This window comes from Moschus berezovskii, chromosome 4 (genome assembly GCF_049115385.1).
Source record: "Moschus berezovskii isolate FMDL1 chromosome 4, NW_MosBer_1.0, whole genome shotgun sequence".
Taxonomy (NCBI): domain Eukaryota; kingdom Metazoa; phylum Chordata; class Mammalia; order Artiodactyla; family Moschidae; genus Moschus; species Moschus berezovskii.
In genome coordinates, this window is record NC_142463.1 from 111,855,881 (window position 1) to 111,877,502 (window position 21,622).

Sequence of the window (21,622 nt, forward strand, 5' to 3'; positions counted from 1 at the left end):
GAGAATTTTGAGCATGACTTTACTAGTGTGTGAGATGAATGCAATTGTGCGGTAGTTTGAGTACTTTTTGGCACTGCCTTTCCTTGGGAATGGAATGAAGACTGACATTTTCCAGTCCTGTGGCCACTGCTGAGTTTTCCAAATTTGCTGGCATATTGAGTGCAGCACTTTCACAGCATCATCTTTCAGGATTTGAAAGAGCTCATCTGGAATTCCATCACCTCCACTAACACAAGGGTCATAGTATCCCTGAAATGAGGGCCCTGGACATGCTGCTGGAGGTTATGGATAAAAAGCCACCCATCTTCTAGGGTCTCATTCAAATGGCAGACTAAGCCCCCAAAAAGCTGAAGCCTCAGTGACTGTGGGTGAGATCCCCCTTTCAGGTCACATTTGGTTTCTTCAATGGGCACCTGCCCCATAGACTCAGACCCTTGGGTCACCTTGTCTTCCACAACATTGAACTTTCCACATACACTCTGATACTAACATGCCTCCCCCAGTGCACACTCAACACTCTCCACAGGAAGGCACTTTCATTCAAAACCCTAAGATTCAATTTCTACATCCTCCCCCAATGAGACCTACCCATATTATATTTTCATAGCAAAGGGACAGCCACTGGTAGTGAAATTTGGCAGTTTTCTTTGGTGATGTCTTTCAAGGTGATTTTTGTGTTTCTTTATTTAAAGATACATCTGATAGCATTTATTAGTAAAGAGGAAAAAATACAAATGTGTTCTTCAGTAGGATTCTCTACGGTGTGTGTGAGGTGAGGTTGTAGATTTAATTAGCAGTGTCCCCCAGTCAGGAGGGTGTGTTCTTGAGGATTAAGTAAGGGAGAACTTTCCTGGGTCAGAAAAGACATGTTGACACCCTAATCCTTAGTACTTAAGGGTGTCATTTTATGTGGAAATAGAATTTGATCATATGTGGTTAACATGAGGTAATTAGGTTGGGCCCTAATGTGATATCACTAATGTGATATGGCTTCCCAGCGTCTGCCTGCAATGTGGGAGACCCGGGTTTGATCCCTGGGTCGGGAAGATCCCCTGGAGAAGGAAATGGCAACCCACTCCAGTACTCTTGCCTGAAAACCACCATGAACTGTCGCCTGAGGAGCCTGGTAGCCAACATTCCATGGAGTTGCAAAGAGTCAGACAAGATTGAGCAACCACTTTCACTAATGTGATATGATTGGTGTTCTTACAAAAAGAGGAAACCTTGACACATAGACATACAAAGAGGGAAGATGATGTGAATAAGAGAGAGAGAGAACACCATGTGTGGATACTGAAGTGATACCCCTAAATTCAAGGAACACCAAAGATCGCAGCAAACACTAGAAGCAAGACCAAGGGAAGGTTGGACTCCTCTTGTTATGGATTGAATGAGTGATCTCCCACATTCATGTGCTGAGGTCTTAGCCTCCAGTGTAGCTGTATTTGGAGATGGGGTCTCTTAGGAAGAAATTAAGGTTAAATGAGGTCTTAGGCCTGACCAGATAAAATTAATGTCCTTATAAGAAGAGATATCAAGAGAGCCTTCTCTCTCCCTTCTCCCTTTCTCTCCCCTCCCCCTCCACAGGCTCATTCTGAGAAAGGCCATGTGAGAATACAGCTAGAAGTGGCAGTCTGCAAGCCAGGAAGAGATCACTTACCAGAAATTGTTTCAACTGGCACCTTGACCTGGAACTTCTCAGCCACGAGAAGAGTGAGAAAATAAATTTCTGTTAATTAACACCCACCACCCAGTCTATGCTATCTTGTTATGGTAGCCCGAGCTAATACACCATTACAGGTTTCAGGGGGAGCCCGACTCTGACAAACCTTTGATTTTTGACTCCTAGTTAATAGAATTATAGAACAGTAAAGCTCTGTTGTTTCTAGGTCACCCAAGTCTGGTATTTTGGTATGGCAACCCCAGGAAGTTATACAGGACCCTAAGAAGTGGGGAACCCAGGGTCCACACTAAGAGGGTAATAGATATAAGGCCAGAGGTCCCCAAGGGACAGGAGGAAATAAACCGCAAGTAGCAGACTTTTGTTTTTTTCTTTCTCTACACAAAATTAAGAGACTTCTTTTAATTCTATGTTGATGACACCTGGTTTTGCCTTGAGCTAATGTATTTTTCCGATGGAAATGTTTTCCTTAAACAATGTTAATGAAATTACGTATTTGCTTTGCAATCTGCCTTTCTTCAAAATGGTTCTGCCTAAGTCTAACTTTTTTTCTTTTCTCAAGCTTTGGGCTCAACAAACCAGTGTTGATGTCAATTGTTTTATGGCCAGAGGGGTGATGCACCTTGTGCCATCCTGTCACAAAAATACATATTGTAGAAAAGGAGCCTGGTGAAACTCCCTCAGCCTTGAGGTTTCTCTTTTAACTGATTAGCAGCTCTCTAACAGACATAAAACACCTTGCTAAAAATTAACAAGCAGGCACTCTTTCTGTCCTCTTCTGATGTCTGTGTCAGAAGCTTTTCCTATCTCTCAGTTCAGTCAGTTCAGTTCAGTCGCTCAGTCGTGTCTGACTCTTTGTGACCCCATGAATCACAGCACGCCAGGCCTCCCTGTCCATCACCAACTCCCAGAGTTCACTCAAACTCATGTCCATCGAGTCGGTGATGCCATCCAGCCATCTCATTCTCTGTCGTCCCCGTCTCCTCCCACCCCCAATTCTTCCCAGCATCAGACTCTTTTCCAGTGAGTTAACTTGACGCATGAGGTGGCCAAAGTATTGGAGTTTCAGTTTTAGCATCAGTCCTTCCAATGAACACCCAGGATTGATCTCCTTTAGAATGGACTGGTTGGATCTCCTTGCAGTACAAGGGACTCTCGAGAGTCTTCTCCAACACCACAGTTCAAAACCATCAATTCTTCAGCGATCAGCTTTCTTCACAGTCCAGCTCTCACATCCATACATGACCACTGGAAAAACCATAGCCTTGACTAGACGGACCTTTGTTGGCAAAGTAATGTCTCTGCTTTTTAATATGCTATCTAGGTTGGTCATAACTTTCCTTCCAAGGAGTAAGCGTCTTTTAATTTCATGGCTGCAATCAGCATCTGCAGTGATTTTGGAGCCCCCCAAAATAAAGTCTGACACTGTTTCCACTGTTTCCCCATCTATTTCCCATGAAGTGATGGGACCAGATGCCATGATCTTTGTTTTCTGAATGTTAAGCTTCAAGCCAAGCTTTTCACTCTCCTCTTTCACTTTCATCAAGAGGCTTTTGAGTTCCCCCTCACTTTCTGCCATAAGGGTGGTGTCATCTGCATATCTGAGGTTCTTGATATTTCTCCTGGCAATCTTGATTCCAGCTTGTGCTTCTTCCAGCCCAGCGTTCCTCATGATGTACTGTGCATAGAAGTTAAATAAGCAGGGTGACAATATACAACCTTGACGTACTCCTTTTCCTATTTGGAACCAGTCTGTTGTTCCATGTCCAGTCAGAATAGGAAAACCAAGAGATCTTTTCAAGAAAATTAGAGATATCAAGGGAACATTTCATGCAAACATGGGCTTGATAAAGGACAGAAATGGTATGGACCTAACAGAAGCAGAAGATATTAAGAAGAGGTGGCAAGAATACACAGAAGAACTGTACAAAAAAAAAGCTTCATGACGAAGATAATCACGATGGCATGATCACTCACCTGGAGCCAGACATCTTGGAATGTGAAGTCAAGTGGGCCTTAGAGAGCATCACTACGAACAAAGCTAGTGGAGGTGATGGAATTCCAATTGAGCCATTTCAAATCCTGAAAGATGATGCTGTGAAAGTGCTGCACTCAATATGCCAGCAAATTTGGAAAACTCAGCAGTGGCCACAGGACTGGAAGAGGTCCGTCTTCATTCCAATCCCAAAGAAAGGGAATGCCAAAGAATGCTCAAACTACCGCACAATGGCACTCATCTCACACGCTAGTAAAGTCATGCTCAAAATTCTCCAAGCCAGGCTTCAGCAGTATATGAACCCTGAACTTCCAGATGTTCTAGCAGTTTTTAGAAAAGGCAGAGGCACCAGAGATCAAATTGCCAACATCCGCTGGATCATGGAGAAACAAGAGAGTTCCAGAAAAACATCTATTTCTTCTTCATTGACTATGCCAAAGCCTTCCTATCTCTATTATACTTTAATAAAACTTAGCTACACAAAAGCTCCAAGTGGTCAAGCCTTAAAAGATTGAATTCTTCTCTCTGGAGGCCACGAATCCCAACGTAGCACACAGCTCGCAGCACCAGCCTTTCAACACTTTGAACCTTTGAAGGCTGCTAACCCCTGAGGTGAAAGCTCTATATTGAAACATACCTGCACCGTGTCCTAAAACCACCCTTTCCTGCCGATGCAATATTTAGCAAGTTCCTACACTGTCTAATCCTTGAGTGTCTGTGTATGAACAACAGGACAATAATTGTAAATGTTCATGGGGCTTCAATGAGGATTAAGTATGAAGATGCTTAATCGAAAAAACTCAGCAACACATGTTCAGTTCCCATTACTGTATTACTGTTATTAGGACCTACCATCTGTGGATTTTTCTATAGTCAGCTAGATTTCATTTGATGTTTTCATCACCAGGGGAAGAGGTAGCCCAATCCCCTGAATTAGATTTCAGTCATTTCAGAAGCTCCATCAAACAATGAGTGTCTCATAATCCTCAGCTCATCCCATCAAAGGTGGCAGTTTGAGATTTTTATCCCCACTCAAGAAAGAGGAGATAATATTTTGTTTTATGTTTTTCTCACTTATATTTTTATTTTATTTTTAAAAAATTATTTATTTTAATTGGAGGCTAATTACTTTACATTATTGTATTGGTTTTGCCATACATTGACATGAATCTGCCCCGGGTGTACATATGTTCCCCATCTTGAACCCCCCTCCCACCTCCTTCCCCCTCCCATTCCTCTGGTTCATCCCAGTACACCAGCCCCGAGCATCCTGTATCATGCATCGAACTTGGACTGGCGATTCTTTTCACATATGATAATATACATGTTTCAATGGCATTCTCCCAAATCATCCCACCCTCGCCCTCTCCTACAGAGTCCAAAAGACTGTTCTATACATCTGTGTTTCTTTGCTGTCTCGTATACAGGGTTATTGTTATCATCTTGCTAAATTCCATATTTATGTGTTAGTATACTGTATTGGTGTTTTTCTTTCTGTCTTACTTCACTCTGTATAATAGGCTCCAGTTTCATCCACCTCAGTAGAACTGATTCAAATGTATTCTTTTTAATTGCTGAGTAGTACTCTATTGTGTAAATGTACCACAGCTTTCTTATCCATTCATCTGAAGATGGACATCTAGGTTGCTTCCATGTCCTGGCTATTATAAACAGTGCTGCGATGAACATTGGAGTACATGTGTCTCTTTCAGTTCTGGTTTCCTCGGTGTTTATTTCCAGGAGTGCGATTGCTGGGTTGTATGACAGTTCTATTTCCAGTTTTTTAAGGAATCTCCACCTTGTTCTCCATAGTGGCTGTACTAGTTTGCATTCCCACCAACAGTGTAAGAGGGTTCCCTTTTCTCCACACCCTCTCCAGAATTTATTGCTTGTAGACGTTAGGATAGCAGCCATTCTGGCTGGAGTGAAATGTACCTCATTGTAGTTTTGATTTGCATTTCTCTGATTATGATTGATGTTGAGTATATTTTCATGTGTTTGTTAGCCATTTGTATGTCTTCTTTGGAGAAATGTCTGTTTAGTTCTTTGGCCCATTTTTTGATTGGGTCGTTTATTTTTCTGGAATTGAACTGCAGGAGTTGCTTGTATATTTTGGAGATTAATCCTTTGTCAGTTGCTTCATTTGCTATTATTTTCTCCCATTCTGAAGGCTGTCTTTTCACCTTGCTTATACTTTCTTTTGCTGTGCAGAAGCTTTTAATTTTAATTATGTCCCATTTGTTTATTTTTGCTTTTATTTCCAATATTCTGGGAGGTAGGTCTTGGAGGATCCTGCTGTGATTTATGTCAGAGAGTGTTTTGCCTATGTTCTCCTCAAAAGAATTTTTATAGTTTCTGGTCTTACATCTAGATCTTTAATCCATTTTGAGTTTATTTTTGTGTATGGTGTTAAGGGGTGTTCTAGTTTCATTCTTTTACAAGTGCTTGACCAGTTTTCCCAGCACCACTTGTTAAAGAGATTGTCTTTTCTCCATCGAATATTCTTGCTTCCTTTGTCAAAGATAAGGTGTCCATGGTGGTGGTTGGTGCTTTAGTCGCTAAGTCGTGTCCAACTCTTGCGATCCCATGGACTGTAGCCTGTCAAGCTCCTCTGTCCATGGGATTCTCCAGGCAAGAATACTGGAGTGGGTTGCCAGAGGTGCATGGATTTATCTCTGGGTTTTCTATTTTGTTCCATTGATCTATATTTCTGTCTTTATGCCAGTACCATACTGTCTTGATGACTGTGGCTTTGTGGTAGAGCCTGAAGTCCGGCAGGTTGATTCCCCCAGTTCCATTCTTCATTCTCAAGATTGCTTTGGCTATCCGAGGTTTTCTGTATTTCCATACAAATTGTGAAATTATTTGTTCTAGCTCTGTGAAAAACACCATTGGTAGCTTGATAGGGATTGCATTGAACTTATAAATTACTTTGGGTAATATATTCATTTTCACAATATTTATTCTTCCAATCCATTAACACGGTATATTTCTCCATCTGTTAGTGTCCTCTTTGATTTCTTTCACCAGTGTTTTATAGTTTTCTATATATAGCTCTTTTGTTTCTTTAGGTAGATATATTCCTAAGTATTTTATTCTTTTCGTTGCAATGGTGAATGGAATTGTTTCCTTAATTTCTCTTTCTATTTTCTCATTATTAGTGTATAGGAATGCAAGGGATTTCTGTGTATTGATTTTATATCCTGCAACTTTACTATATTCATTGATTAGCTCTAGTAATTTTCTGGTAGAGTCTTTAGGGTTTTCTATGTAGAGGGTCATGTCATCTGCAAACAGAGTTTTACTCCTTCTTTTCCTATTTGGATTCCTTTTATGTCTTTTTCTGCTCTGATTTCTGTGGCCAAAACTTCCAGAAGTATGTTGAATAGTAGTGGTGAGAGTGGGCACCCTTGTCTTGTTCCTGACTTTAGGGGAAATGCTTTCAGTTTTTCAACATTGAGGATAATGTTTGTTGTGGGTTTGTCATATATAGCTTTTATTATGTTGAGGGATGTTCCTTCTATTCCCGCCTTCTGGAAGGTTTTGATCATAAATGGATATTGAATTTTGTCAAAGGCTTTCTCTGCATCTATTGAGATAATCATATGGTCTTTATTTTTCAATTTGTTAACGTGGTGTATTACATTGATTGATCTGTGGATATTGACGAATCCTTGCATTTCTGGGATAAAGCCCACTTGGTCATGATGTATGATCTTTTTAATGTGTTTTGGATTCTGATTGCTAGAATTTTGTTAAGGATTTTTGCATCTATGTTCATCAGTGATATTGGCCTGTAGTTCTCTTTTTTTGTGGCATCTTTGTCAGGTTTTCGTATAAGGGTGATGGTGGCCTCATAGAATGAGTTTGGAAGTTTACCTTCCTCTGCAATTTTCTGGAAGAGTTTGAGTAGGATAGGTGTTAGCTCTTGTCTAAATGTTTGGTAGAATTCAGCTGTGAAGCCATCTGGACCTGGGCTTTTGTTTGCAGGAAGATTTCTGATTACAGTTTCAATTTCCGTGCTTGTGATGGGTCTGTTAAGATTTTCTATATCTTCTTGGTTCAGTTTTGGAAAGTTGTACTTTTCTAAGAATTTGTCCATTTCTTCCAAGTTGTCCATTTTATTGGCATATAATTGCTGATAGTAGTCTCTTATGATCCTTTGTATTTCTGTGTTGTCTGTTGTGATCTCTCCCTTTTTATTTCTAATTTTATTGATTTGGTTCTTCTCCCTTTGTTTCTTGATGAGTCTGGCTAGTGGTTTGTCAAATTTATTTATCCTCTCAAAGAACCAGCTTTTGACTTTGTTGATTTTTGCTATGGTCTCTTTTGCATTTATTTCTGCCCTAATTATTAAGATTTCATTCCCTCTACTAGCCGTGGGGTTCTTCATTTCTTCCTTTTCTAGTTGCTTTAGGTGTCAGTTCAGTTCAGTTCAGTTCAGTCGCTCAGTCGTGTCCGACTCTCCGCGACCCCATGAATCACAGCACGCCAGGCCTCCCTGTCCATCAACAACTCCAGGAATACACTCAAACTCATGTCCACAGAGTCGGTGATGCCATCCAGCCATCTCATTCTCTGTTGTCCCCTTCTCCTCCCGCCCCCAACCTTTCCCAGCATCAGAGTCTTTTCCAGTGAGTCAGCTCGTCACATGAGGTGGCCAAAGTATTGCAGTTTCAGCTTCCGCATCAGTCCTTCCAATGAACACCCAGGATTGATCTCCTTTAGAATGGACTGGTTGGATCTTCTTGCAGTATAAGGGACTCTCAAGAGTCTTCTCCAACACCACAGTTCAAAAGCATCGATTCTTCGGCGATCAGCCTTCTTCACAGTCCAACTCTCACATCCATACATGACCACGGGAAAAACCATAGCCTTGACTAGACGGACCTTGGTTGGCAAAGTAATGTCTCTGCTTTTTAATATACTGTCAAGGTTGGTCATAACTTTCCTTCCAAGGAGCAAGCGTCTTTTAATTTCATGGCTGCAATCAGCATCTGCAGTGATTTCAGAGCCCAAAAAAATAAAGTCTGACACTGTTTCCACTGTTTTTCCATCTATTTCCCATGAAGTGATGGGACCAGATGCCATGATCTTTGTTTTCTGAATGTTGAGCTTCAAGCCAAGCTTTTCACTCTCCTCTTTCACTTTCATCAAAAGGCTTTTGAGTTCCTCTTCACTTTCTGCCATAAGGGTAGTGTCATCTGCATATCTGAGCTTCTTGATATTTCTCCTGGCAATCTTGATTCCAGCTTGTGCTTGTTCCAGCCCAGTGTTCCTCATGATGTACTCTGCATATAAGTTAAATAAGCAGGGTGACAATATACAACCTTGACGTACACCTTTTCCTATTCGGAACCAGTCTGGTTCCATGTACAGTTCTAACTGTTGCCTCCTGACCTGCGTACAGGTTTCTCAAGAGGCAAGTCAGGTGGTCTGGTATTCCCATCTCTTTCAGAATGTTCCACAGTAGAGTTAGGTAATTTAGTTGACTTTTTTCTTGTTTCCTGAGGTATGCTTGTATTTCTGTGAACCTTCCCCTTAGTACTGCTTTTACAGTGTCCCACAGGTTTTGGGTTGTTGTGTTTTCCTTTTCATTCATTTCTATGCATATTTTGATGTCTCTTTTGATTTCTTCGATGATTTGTTCGTTATTCAGCAGCGTGTTGTTCAGCCTCCATATGTTGGAATTTTTAATAGTTTTTCTCCTGTAATTGAAATCTAGTCTTACTGCATTGTTGTCAGAAAAGATACTTAGAATGATTTCAATTTTTTTGAATTTACCAAGGCTAGATTTATGGCCCAGGATGTGATCTGTCCTTGAGAAGGTTCCGTGTGTGCTTGAGAAGAAGGTGAAATTCATTGTTTTGTGGTGAAATGTCCTATAGATATCAATTACATATAACTGGTCTATTGTATCATTTAACTTTTGTGTTTCTTTGTTAATTTTCTGTTTAGTTGATCTATCCATAGGTGTGAGTGGGGTATTAAAGTCTCCCAATACTATCGTGTTATTGTTGATTTCCCCTTTCATACTTGGCAGCATTTGTCTTATTTAGTGCTCCTATGTTGGGTGCATATATATTTATAATTGTTATATCTTCTTCTTGAATTGAACCTTTGATCATTATGTAGTGTCCTTCTTTGTCTCTTTTCACAACCTTTGTCTTAAAGTCTATTTTATCTGATATGAGTATTGCTACTCCTGCTTTCTTTTGGTCTCTATTTGCTTGGAATAACTTTTTCCAGCCCTTCACTTTCAGTCTGTATGTGTCCCTCGTTTTGAGGTGGGTCTCTTGTAGACAACATATATGGGGGTCTTGTTTTTGTATCCATTCAGCCAGTCTTTGTCTTTTGGTTGGGGCATTCAACCCATTTACATTTAAGGTGATTATTGATAAGTATGATCCTGTTGCCATTTACTTTATTGTTTTGGGTTCGAGTTTATACACTCATTCTTTGTTTCCTGTCTAGAGAAGGTCCTTTAGCATTTGTTGGAGAGCTGGTTTGGTGATGCTGAATTCTCTCAGCTTTTGCCTGTCTGTAAAGCTTTTGATTTCTCCTTCATATTTGAATGAGATCCTTGCTGGGTACAGTAATCTGGGCTGTAGGTTATTTTCTTTCATCACTTTAAGTATATCTTGCCATTCCCTCCTGGCCTGAAGAGTTTCTGTTGAAAGATCAGCTGTTATCCTTATGGGGATCCCCTTGTGTGTTATTTGTTGCTTTTCCCTTGCTGCTTTTAATATTTGTTCTTTGTGTTTGATCTTTGTTAATTTGATTAATATGTGTCTTGGGGTATTTCGCCTTGGGTTTATCCTGTTTGGGACTCTCTGGGATTCTTGGACTTGGGTGATTATTTCCTTCCCCATTTTAGGGAAATTTTCAACTATTATCTCCTCAAGGTCTTTCTTCTTGTCTTCCTCTTCTGGGACTCCTATGATTCGGATGTTAGGGCGTTTAAAATTGTCCCAGAGGTCTCTGAGATTGTCCTCATTTCTTTTAATTCATTTTTCTTTTTTCCTCTCTGCTTCATTTATTTCTACCATTCTAGCTTCTAACTCACTTATTCTATCTTCTGCCTCCATTATTCTACTATTGGTTCCCTCCAGAGTGTTTTTGATCTCATTTATTGCATTATTCATTGTATAATGACTCTTTTTTATTTCTTCTAGATCCTTGTTAAACCTTTCTTGTATCTTCTCAATCCTTGTCTCCAAATTATTTATCTGTAACTCCAATTTGCTTTCAAGATTTTGGATCAATTTCACTATCATTATTTGGAATTCTTTATCAGGTACATTCCCTATCTCTTCCTCTTTTGTTTGGGTTGGTGGGCATTTATCTTGTTCCTTTATTTACTGGGTATTTCTCTGCCTCTTCACCTTGCTTATATTGCTGTGCTTGGGGTGGCCTTTCCCTCTTCTGGCAGTTTGTGGAGTTCTCTTTATTGTGGAGTTTCCTCACTATGGGTGAGGTTGGACGGGTGGCTTGTCAAGGTTCCCTGGTTAGGGAAGCTTGTGTCAGTGTTCTGGTGGGTGGAGCTGGATTTCTTCTCTCTGGGGTGCAATGAAGTGACCAGTAATGAGTTATGAGATGTCAATGGGTTTGGAGTGATTTTGGACAACCTGTGTACTGAAGCTCAGGGCTATGTTCCTGTGTTGCTGGAGAATTTGTGTGGTATGTCTTGCTCTGGAACTTGATCCTTGGGTGGTGCTTGGTTTCAGTGTGGGTATGGAGGCATTTGATGAGCTCCTATTGATTAATGTTCCCTATAGTCAGAAGTTCTCTGGTGTTCTCACGATTAGAACTTAATTTTCCTGCCTCTGGTTTTCAGTCTTATTCTTACAGTAGCCTCTAGACTTCTCTATCTGTCACTTCCAAGGTGGTTCCCTCTGTTTTAACTTCTGTTTGCTGGTCTCGTCAGTGTCTAATTTCCTCCCTGACACTAGGGGGCGGTGGTGGACAGTTTTTCAGGCTCACTTGTTCAGTCCTGTCCTGGGAAGGGAGGAACACTGCAGACAAATATCTCTGGTGTCTGTGGGGAGTGCTTGCAGTGTCCCGGCCACACTGGGTTTGCCCCCACTCATGGCGTGTGTGCTGTCTCAGTCTACACTGCACAGGCTCTAGGTTGTTCTGCCGATAACTGTCTGAGGCCAGTGCTGTGTTGCATGCACATCCCAGGTCTAAACCACTCAGATTCAGGTACTTGGGTACTCCACAAAGGCACAGACTTGGTTGGGCTTGTGTTTTGTGCCTTCCCCAGACCAAGCAGCTCAAGTGACCAGGTGTTTGGCGAGTGCAGTTGCTGTGACTTATCGCCTCCCTGGTCCCTCCCGCTCGGTTTTCTGGGTGTACAACCGGCGCACCTTCTCAGGCAGATGTTAACCAGCCAGAAACCCAAAAAGTCTTGGTTAACACTGAAGTCTGCCTGCAGTTTGGTATTGGATGCCTCTCTGGGGCCACGATTGCCCCCTTCTGTCTCTGGCTGCCCTCCCCTGCCTGTCTCGGCAGGGGATGGGGGATGGGCCATCCACAGCTGGCTAGCTCTGCTCAGTCCTTTGTTCTGTGAGCGGGGCTGGCAGAGTCTTAGGTTAGGGCTTTTCGCCTTTTCACAGGGTAGCTACCCCACAGTCTGCTCTGCTATCTCCAGTCAGCTCCCCCAGACTGCCCTCGCTGCATTCAGGCCCGGTCCTCTCTCTAAGCAGTTCAGCTCTTGCCTATTCTATTAACACATAAGGAGCCTACTCAAGGTCTGTCCACAAAGAATTGACTCATTTAATATCTGTATACCATTCTACATGTGATTCTACTTCTGGACTACTTATTGTGGATTGTTAAGTTGCCTTCATTTTCATTTCTCTAGTCAGTTGGTTTTTAATTATAAAGGTATTATGTGTTTATGGAAAACAATGCTGTGATTTATGGAGTCATTTCAAGTAAAATGTGTCGTTTTGAAATGTGTCGTCTCCAAAGGTAAGCACTGTTACTGATGTGTGTCCTTCCGGTCCTTCATCTGTGTAGCCACAAACACTATAAATGCATATGAATTCAGGAGATTAGTATAAATCATTTCAGCATTCCTGATGGCCTATTTAAGTGTCTTTTTTTCCCCTCCTTTGAATTGGTAATTCAATGCTTGTGGTAATGTTACTGCTTGTTTTTTCATGAATTAATGGTGAAGATAAAAGCATTCCTTAATGTCTCAGTCAACATCACATTCAGATTTAATCTAACATTTAAATATAGAATTTTTTGGAAAACAAAGAACACCCAAGTGCTATATTAAATCTGGGGCTCAAAGCACAGGTTTTTATTTCAACAGGGGGAACTCTCCATTTGGACCTCCTGAAGGACTGTATTTCAGTCTTCAATGTAACACCTTCTTAAGGGACTTTCACTGGACAACTGTGATCTAAACAATTCTTTAGTTACTCCCCAAGTGCAGAGGCAAGTGGGGGTCATTTTGTGGGGGACGGGGAGAAGAAGCTAGTATTTTCTGTTAAATAGACAGGAACTACAAACCTCTGGCTGAGGTTATCAGTTAGTGATTTCTAAAGGACAGCTGAGGGTGGTTTGCACACCAAGTTTCCACACACTGTGAGGAATGAGGTTATGTCCTTCACCAGGAGGCATGGGGACACTGGGTCCTGAGACCCCTCCCTGGAGCAGAGGCACAGAAAACAGAGGGCCAGACTGGATTTCCAAAGAGAGGTTTGAAGAGGAGCATCCTTCCTTGCTTGTAGGGCTAAAAAGTGACCACAGCATGGCCAAGTGTTCTATTTGAAGGTGTCCTAAACAGGCTCACCAACTGTGAATCCCTAGCAGGACACAGAATAGGATAGGACCAAGTGAGGAGACAGAGTACAGGTCATGAAGGACCACAAGAGAGGCCTGTCAGGGTGGGGCCACCGAATCCCATCATGTCACAGCGTGGAGGAGTCTTGGGGGATATTCTCTGGCTCCTCTTGTCACAGAGGAGGAAACTCCTCAGGGGGTGAACCTGTCCTGGGTCACACAGGGCAGAGCCACACCTGGCACCAGGGCTCCCCTCTCCCAGCCCAGTGCTTCTCCCCTGCAGGAGCTCCCACCAGCTCCCCACCCTGTCCCTGTCTTCCCCAGGGGCTCCCCTCCCAGCACTACTGTCCCATCACCAGGATCTGAGCAGCTCCTGGAGTCTCATACTCCAACTTCCTGCTCCTGGGAAAAGGGGATGCAAGTAATTAGAGGGGATTACCAGAGCGGGAACTTCTGGCCAGCCTAGGGTTAAACAGCAGTCCAGCCAGACTCCCCACTTTCTGAAAAGGAGGGAACCAGGGAGAGAGGAAGCTCACCTTTCAGGTTACAGGGGGGATCCACCCCAAAGGGAGGGTGAGCCCAGCTGTGAGGAAGATGGAAGAAGATGTAGAAAGAGAAGGATGGCAGAAAAGCTTTGTGATCTACCAAAGATCTAATCTCAAAGAAAAATATGAAACCATGAGAGAAGTTTGTAAGCAAGATAGAGCAAAAATTTATTTTAATAATATAAAATTAAGAACTCAATAATCAAGAAAAAATTTTGTCCACATTTCTGATCCTTCCCCCATCATCACACTAGGAAACCTACAATAATTCCTTCTCAACTGCATTTTTGTGTTGTCTCCTCTGCCTCCATGTCTCTGTCTAGAGCCCACGAAGGCAGGGACTCTTTCTCCTCTTGGTCCTACCAGCAGATACAGTGATACATTGAGTAAATGCAGTGATTGCTATGGTTAGGGTCCCCACAGGACGAGAACTGTCCTCACCAGCAGCTTCTGTTTCTCTGGGAAATTCAGTGTGAATTGCTGTCTTCCTTTCCCTCTTCTCCTTCCAAGCTAATGTCCTGGAAAGTGTTAAAGATTTTAAGAATGATAAGGCAAATACTTCAGCACCATCATGGAATCATTTCTTCAAACACCCTCCTGCCCTGATATGTAGAGCAATTTAGGGTTGAAATTCTTTCTCCTGATGCCTCTTCTGGATCACCAAAATTCTACTGAAAAGTGTCCACTTCATTTGGTACCAAGGGGGCTAGTGTTAAGGGGGCAACCAATGCGACTCCTTCCCAGTTCCTGTGTGACCTTGAGAAAGCTTCTTTCCTTCTCTGGGTGAGATGGCCTTATTCTCAATTGAAAAATTTTAACAAGTTTTTTTTCTCTCTCCCTGTCTCCTTGTGTAGCCCTTTTATCTCATGTTCTGACTCTTTCTGTTTTCTTTTTTTTAATTTTTTAATTATGAATTTCTAGTCCCAGGGCCTATGGAGGAAACTAATATCAAACATATTTTTCCAGTGAGACAACACTGGAGAAGCGAAGACAGCCAACACATTACTGTAGATAAAAGTAACCTAGTGAAATGAAATATAGTCCTTACTACAATGCTCATTGCTAATTCCAGTTATCCTCTTTTACAAATGCTCTGCAATTTATTAAATTTCATTCACTGCAAGTTCATTGAGTGGCTAGGATATTAACACAAAATATATAATAATAAAACTTCCAAGCTTTTGCCAGAATTCATACATTTTCTTTTGTATTGCTTTTTACTTATACACGCAATGATATAATCTTTCATAAATTTGTAGATACACACATCCTTCTTTACGTGATTCATTTTTTCTTTTAGTTTCCATTTTTGCTCATCTACTTATTCTATCTGCTTTTTCTTAACCTCCCACCCAGTAAACTTTTCCCCCATGAAATACCCTAGTTAGCTAATTATTATGATTTCTTACCGAAGTCCAGCCTCGGTTGAATCCAGGGATACCCTCAGGATGAGGTGTCAGCGAGAAAAGGAGGAAAACAAAGCGAGTCAAGTCTTGGTTGAGTGCTGAATCAAGACTAATTTATTTTTTTACATCAGTGTTTATATACCCTAAACTAGTACAGTTCTAAAGGGGGTCAGTGAAAAAAGTCAGCTTAACATTAAGTCAGTTTGCCCTTTACAAAACCAGAATGCTTTCCGCATACTTCTCTGTTTACTAGAGTCTTTTTTATAGTAGATATTAATACATTATCTTCTGGCCTTGAGGCCTGTTAACATCTCATGACCTTTTCTTATAGGCTAGGTGAATGCAAAGCTGTTTTTTGTAAGCTATTCTTATTTTTCCACTTGCCTTGAGCTAAACAGAAAACAGAAAAGTTATAATCTCATAGGGTAAAAGTTCAACAGGTTGCAGCATATTAGAAATTTAACACAATGGTCAGTCATTTTTAGTTACTACACACAGACTCCGCGGCTCCGGTGAGGCAGCCTCTCCCTCGCATTCCTGGTTACAAAGCCTCGGTTGTCTTATGGTTTCTACACTAGGGCTAAACTCTTATTATTCTAAATTCTAACTATAGTAACAATAATTTCTACATCAAGAGCAGAAACACAGCTAGCAAACATTGATTCAGCAACAACTTCTAGAATAATATTTTTTACATTTTCTAATAGGACTACTTCACCCCGCAAAGGGCTCTGCATTTATTAGGGCTTTTTGTGTGATCAGGTTCTTTATGCTATTTATGATTAAGATGTTGTGAACAGTCATGTGCATTAGTGCCAAGGGCATAAACAGTTGATTTTATTTGGAAAGAGATTCTGCCTGTGTCACAGAAATTAAGGAGCAGTCAGAAAGACAGCAGTCAGAAAGATAAGTATCAGAAAGACAGATATCATCTTTAAGGTGAGCGCAGGGGCAGCTTTTTGAAATCCCTGAAGTCCTGATCTGCTTTGCTTGTCAGGTCTTGTCCTCATGACCTTGTCATGGGTGGGATCTCGCTTGCTGGTTCCCAGCAATTTCTCCTGCATTTTCTCCACAGTCTTATAAACATGTGGAAGTGCAGATATTTACAAATATCAACAGCTACTGTTTCTTTAAAAGATCAGGGTTTCAATATGTAGAGATTTTTGCATCTTGCTGATGGAAAGTCATGCATCTGACCTTATGGAAATTGGAAATTCTTCTGAGCCAACTGATATACGTGCATTTTTTAAGGTTTTATAATATTCTATTGTACAGGTATTTCCCATATTGTTCAATCATTCCTGAATGATAGACATGTCCCTTATTTTCAAGGTTTTGCCCTAAAAGAGTGCTTTGAATCTATAGAGGGCATCCTCCTCGGGTACTTTTTACCTGAAGGGAATCTTTTAAAACTTTTTCGGAAGGGAAATGCAAAATTCATAAGCTCTTTTGAGATAAATGGAAGAGTTTAAGGGGCCCTCTTTGTGATGGTCTGCTTGGAGTTAAACCCCTACCTCCAGTCCCTCCTGCCCAGGCAGCTCCCTATTACTAGCCTCCCTGTTACTGCAGTTGAAGCCAACTCACCTCCTTGGAAATGTTTCCCTTAATGCAGCCAAAGCTGTTCTAGCTAAGGGTCCCAGCCTCACTACAGCCCAAGGCCACTTTGTTTTTTCATTCACCCCAGGACTCTAAAGCAAATGCACTCTCCTTGCTGAATTATAACAGAGCTGTTTTTATCTTCTGTTCACTAAAGATATTAGACAAGGAAAGGAGGCTCTGCCTCACATTCCCCCCAATATCCCTCCCTCCCTGGAGCCAAGGTCACTCACTGAGGAGAAGGCTGGTGAATCCCAGGAGCCAGAAGACCCAGCAGAGGTGGCGGTTGTCTGAGCAGAACCCCATTGCAGGCTGCTTGCCAGCCTGTTCAGGTGCAGGGGAAACTGATGGAGGTAGATGCAAGAGGAAATAGCAGTCTAGAAGAGGCTCCCCAATCCTCGTGTCTCTCTGGCCTCTGACCAATGGAGATGCTCCTCTTTTATCCTCTATACTTTCTCACCACAGTCTATGTTAGCATTCCTGTTTCCTCTTGGTATTGTATCTAACTTAGTGAAAAAGAAGATAGATTCTTCTCCCCAAGCAAATAACGGAGAAGCGTATTTATCACATGTTTAGTTAGGCAACATACATACTCTTTGTTTTCTGGTGGAGATTAAAGTAGTATCAGCTGTTTTACCTGGGTCTAAGGAGAAGGCAATGGCAACCCACTCCAGTACTCTCGCCTGGAAAATCCCATGGACGGAGGAGCCTAGTAGGCTGCAGTTCATGGGGTCGCTAAGAGTCGGACACGACTGAGCGACTTCACTTTCACTTTTCCTTTCCTGCATTGGAGAAGGAAATGGCAACACACTCCAGTGTTCTTGCCTGGAGAATCCCAGGGACGGGGGAGCCTGGTGGGCTGCCGTCTATGGGGTTGCACAGAGTCGGAGACGACTGAAGCGACTTAGCATCAAGAACAAATACTGAAAGTTGTCTTCAACTACAAAACAAATTCTTCCTTTCTCCAACACCAGTATTACCACCCCAGTGCAAACAAAGCAGCCTGGTATTTGCTCAATGTTTAAATGCAAAAAGGTCAAAGTGTATCTCTTTAGTCTTTTCATTTCTTTAGTCCTTTCATTCTCTCTAGTTTGACTCTCTAGTTTGTGTGAATTATTACTAAGGCCATCCCTTACACACCCAGATTACAAGTTAAAAGGAGGATTCTAAGTACTTTCAAGTATTGTAATCTTCCAGAGGCTTGAAGAGTAGAGTTTTTCTCTGAATTGTGCAGGAAATATACTAAACTGAGCTCCTCCCTCTATAGATTTCTATCTAGAAGCTGAGCTTCTAGTGACAGCGTGCTGCCACAGTGGACAGTGAAAAAGAAAGAACCATTTCACAGGAAATAAGATGCATTAACTATTTTGATGTTGTTTAGTTGCTCAGGCATGTCCGACTCTTTGCAAACCCACGTTCTGTAGCCCGCCAGGCTCCTCTATCCATGGGATTTTCCAGGCAAGAATACTGGAGTGGGTTGCCTTTTCCTTCTCCAGGGGATCTTCCCGACCCAGGACTAGAACCCTCATCTCCTGCATCTCCTGCATTAGCAGGCAGATTCTTTACTGCTGAGCCACTAGGGAAGGCCCAACTAAAGTACATGGTGATATTATTAAATACTCTGAAATCTTTGGAAGAAGTGCCATGACTTTAATTAAAAACATGATTAATATTTTTAATATATTAATTGAATGACAATAGACATGGATCAGGGACTGGAGGTGAGTACATGAGGCCAGGACAAACCCTCAAAGCCTAATGAGCTCTGTTCCACCAGTGCCTGGCTGTACCCTCTTGTCAACTACGCAGAACTTGCTAGATGAATCGCCATCTCCATAGACCTCTTCAAGAACCACACAGACTCCCTCAACATTGGATTAAAACGTTTAAAATTATTGATCTTGTCTCTCACTAGTATATAAAAGTATGTTTTTCCTCCGTTGACCTTTCCTTTTGTAGTATTACTAACCTTACTAGTTCAATAAGTTTTCTACATCAACAAGCATGTTGTCTACAAATAATGATTGGTTCTTCCTCCCCTTTCCAATCTTTGTAGCTTTTTAATTTTTTTTACTTTAAGGGATAGACAGAAAATTCAGCACAATATAGAATAGAAGTGGCTTAATTGGAGATCTTTTTGTTTCCAAACTAAGTAAAAACTTCCCATTTTCACAATGAAGTATGGTTTTAAATTATATTTAAAAATATATATGGAAACCGTTGACGGCTCAGCAATAAAGAGTCCGCCTGCATGTAAGAGATGTGGATTAAGTCCCTGGGTTGGGAAGAGTCCCCAGAGAAGGAAATGGCAACCCACTCCAGTATTCTTGCCTGGGAAATCTCATGGACAGGGAAGCCTGATGGGCTACAGTCCATGGGGTTGCAGGAGTCAGACATGACTTACCAACTAAACCACCACCACCACAAAACTGTACATACCTGTTTTTAGATTTATTAGTTTTATTGTTTTCTGATCTTGTATTTATTCTCTTCTTTTATCTGCTTGCTCTGTGTTTTATTCTTTTGCTTTCATTTTTTTCTGGTTTCTAAAGTTTAAAGTATTCATCATATGTATTTTTCTTTCCTAATATAAACCTTTAATTCTATAAACATCTCTCTAAGTACTGCTTTAAATTAAGCCCATGATTTTGGGTTGAATTTATATTTCAATTATACTTTACACATTGCATAATGTATACACAAAATATACGTTATATTTCCATTTTCACTAGATGCAAATATTTTCTAATTTCATTTGAGACTTTCTCTTTGGTCCATTGATTATTTGGAAGAGTCTTCTTTAACTTTCTTGATAGTTTAGTTAGTAAAGAATCTGCCTGCAATGCAGGAGACACTGGTTCAATTCCTGCATAGGAATTTGATGGAGAAGGGATAGGCTACCCACACCAGTACTCCTGGGCTTCCCTTGTGGCTCAGCTGGTAAAGAATCCACCTGCAATGTGGGAAACCCGAGTTCAGTCCTGGGATTGGGGAGATCCCCTGGAAAAAGAAAAGGCTCCCCACTCCAGTATTCTGGCCTAGAGAATTCCAAGGACTGTATAGTCCATGGCGTCGCAAAGAGTCTCTCACAAAGAGTCTGACACGACTGAGTGACTTTCACTTTCTTTAATTTTTCGACTATCTTGTTTTGTTTTCACTATTGTTTACAGTCAAATTCCTTTATGACAAGAGAATAAGCTTTACCATTTCAATCGTTTTCCGTTTTCAAGGTTTGCTTATGACTCAGTACCTGTCTTAGTGAACTTTCCACAGGCACTTGGGAAGTGTGGTCTGTTGTTGGGTGGGGTGTTCTATTAGTGCCACTTAGATCACAGGCATTGGTGGTGGTATTTACGTCTTTTCCAGTTTTGCTTGTTTCCCATCTCCTAGTTCCATTACTGAGATAGAAGCATTAAAGTGCCTGACTATAACTGTGGATTGGTCTGTGTTCCCTTCCATTTCTGCAAGCTTTCCCTTTCTGTACTGTGAAGCTCTTTTGTTACATGTACATACATTTAGGATTGTTATTACTTGTTGGTGAACTTACCACTTCATCATGTGACATGCATCACTAATGTTGATAACTTCTCAGTTCTGAAGTCTACATTCACTGATTTTTAACCATTCTAGCTTTCTTTGAATTAGTGTTTGCATGGTGTACGTGTTTCTCTTCTCTTATTTTAAACTACCTATATAATTAATATTAAAGCCATGCAGATGGAAAAATGTGGATGCTGGGTTAAAAGGGCCTTTTATCCCTGTGTCTCATTGCCTATCTGCTCCCCCAGCTGAGGCTCTCCCTTGGACAGCTATTGTCTTCTTGCTTTTACCCCCATCCAAGGGTGTTTGTTGAAAAGCCCATACAAAATTTCATCACTATGTTATCCATAAAAAGGCCTTTGGTTTTCCTGACTGCTAATTTTTCTGAGATCCTCTCTCTCAAACCTCTTTTTTAGTTTTTATTTTCCTCCTGTACTATCTCTTCCCTGATAGCTCAGTTGGAAAAGAATCCACCTGCAATGTAGGAGACTCCAGTTCAATTCCTGGGTGGGGAAGATCCCCTGGATAAGAGATAGGCTACCCACTTCAGTATTCTGGCCTGGAGAATTCCATGGACTATATAGTCCATGGGGTCACAAAGAGTTGGACAGGGCTGTAGAGGCAAAGAGCAGGTGACGCAGGCCTCAGGACACCAGAGGAAAATCTCTCTGAAAAGACTCTTGTCATTTTAAGTATTCATTTTTGTATTTAACTTTATGCTTCTAGGCATGAAATATTTAATATGCTTATGCCCCACAGGCCTCACTGTATTCTTGCCTCTTACTCCCTCAGACACATTGTCTTATCAGTTAATCCTATTTGTATCATATTTGCAACTTCTCCCTCTCACCTAAGTCTTTTCTTCTGAAAATATGACTGAACCTCTTCCATGAAAGAGAACAAAAACTTACTAAATCTTATGACTTTCCCCCAGTTCCTAATACATCTCTTTCTTGCTCATCACAGGCAGACTTCTTGGAAGAAATATCTATACTTCTTTTGTTTCTACTTATTCAGTTCTCACTCACATTTACCCTTGGATCTCACTGTGCTCATTATC

The 21,622-nt window shown here is 41.3% G+C and overlaps 2 pseudogenes; both read right to left on the reverse strand.

Annotated features, from left to right (window-relative positions):
- The window catches only part of LOC148778212 (uncharacterized), a 49,081-nt pseudogene extending 48,489 nt beyond the window's left edge, over positions 1-592 (reverse strand).
- Positions 1-17,346, reverse strand: part of LOC148778211 (SLAM family member 8-like) — a 72,704-nt pseudogene extending 55,358 nt beyond the window's left edge.
- Between the last annotated feature and the right edge of the window lie 4,276 nt (positions 17,347-21,622).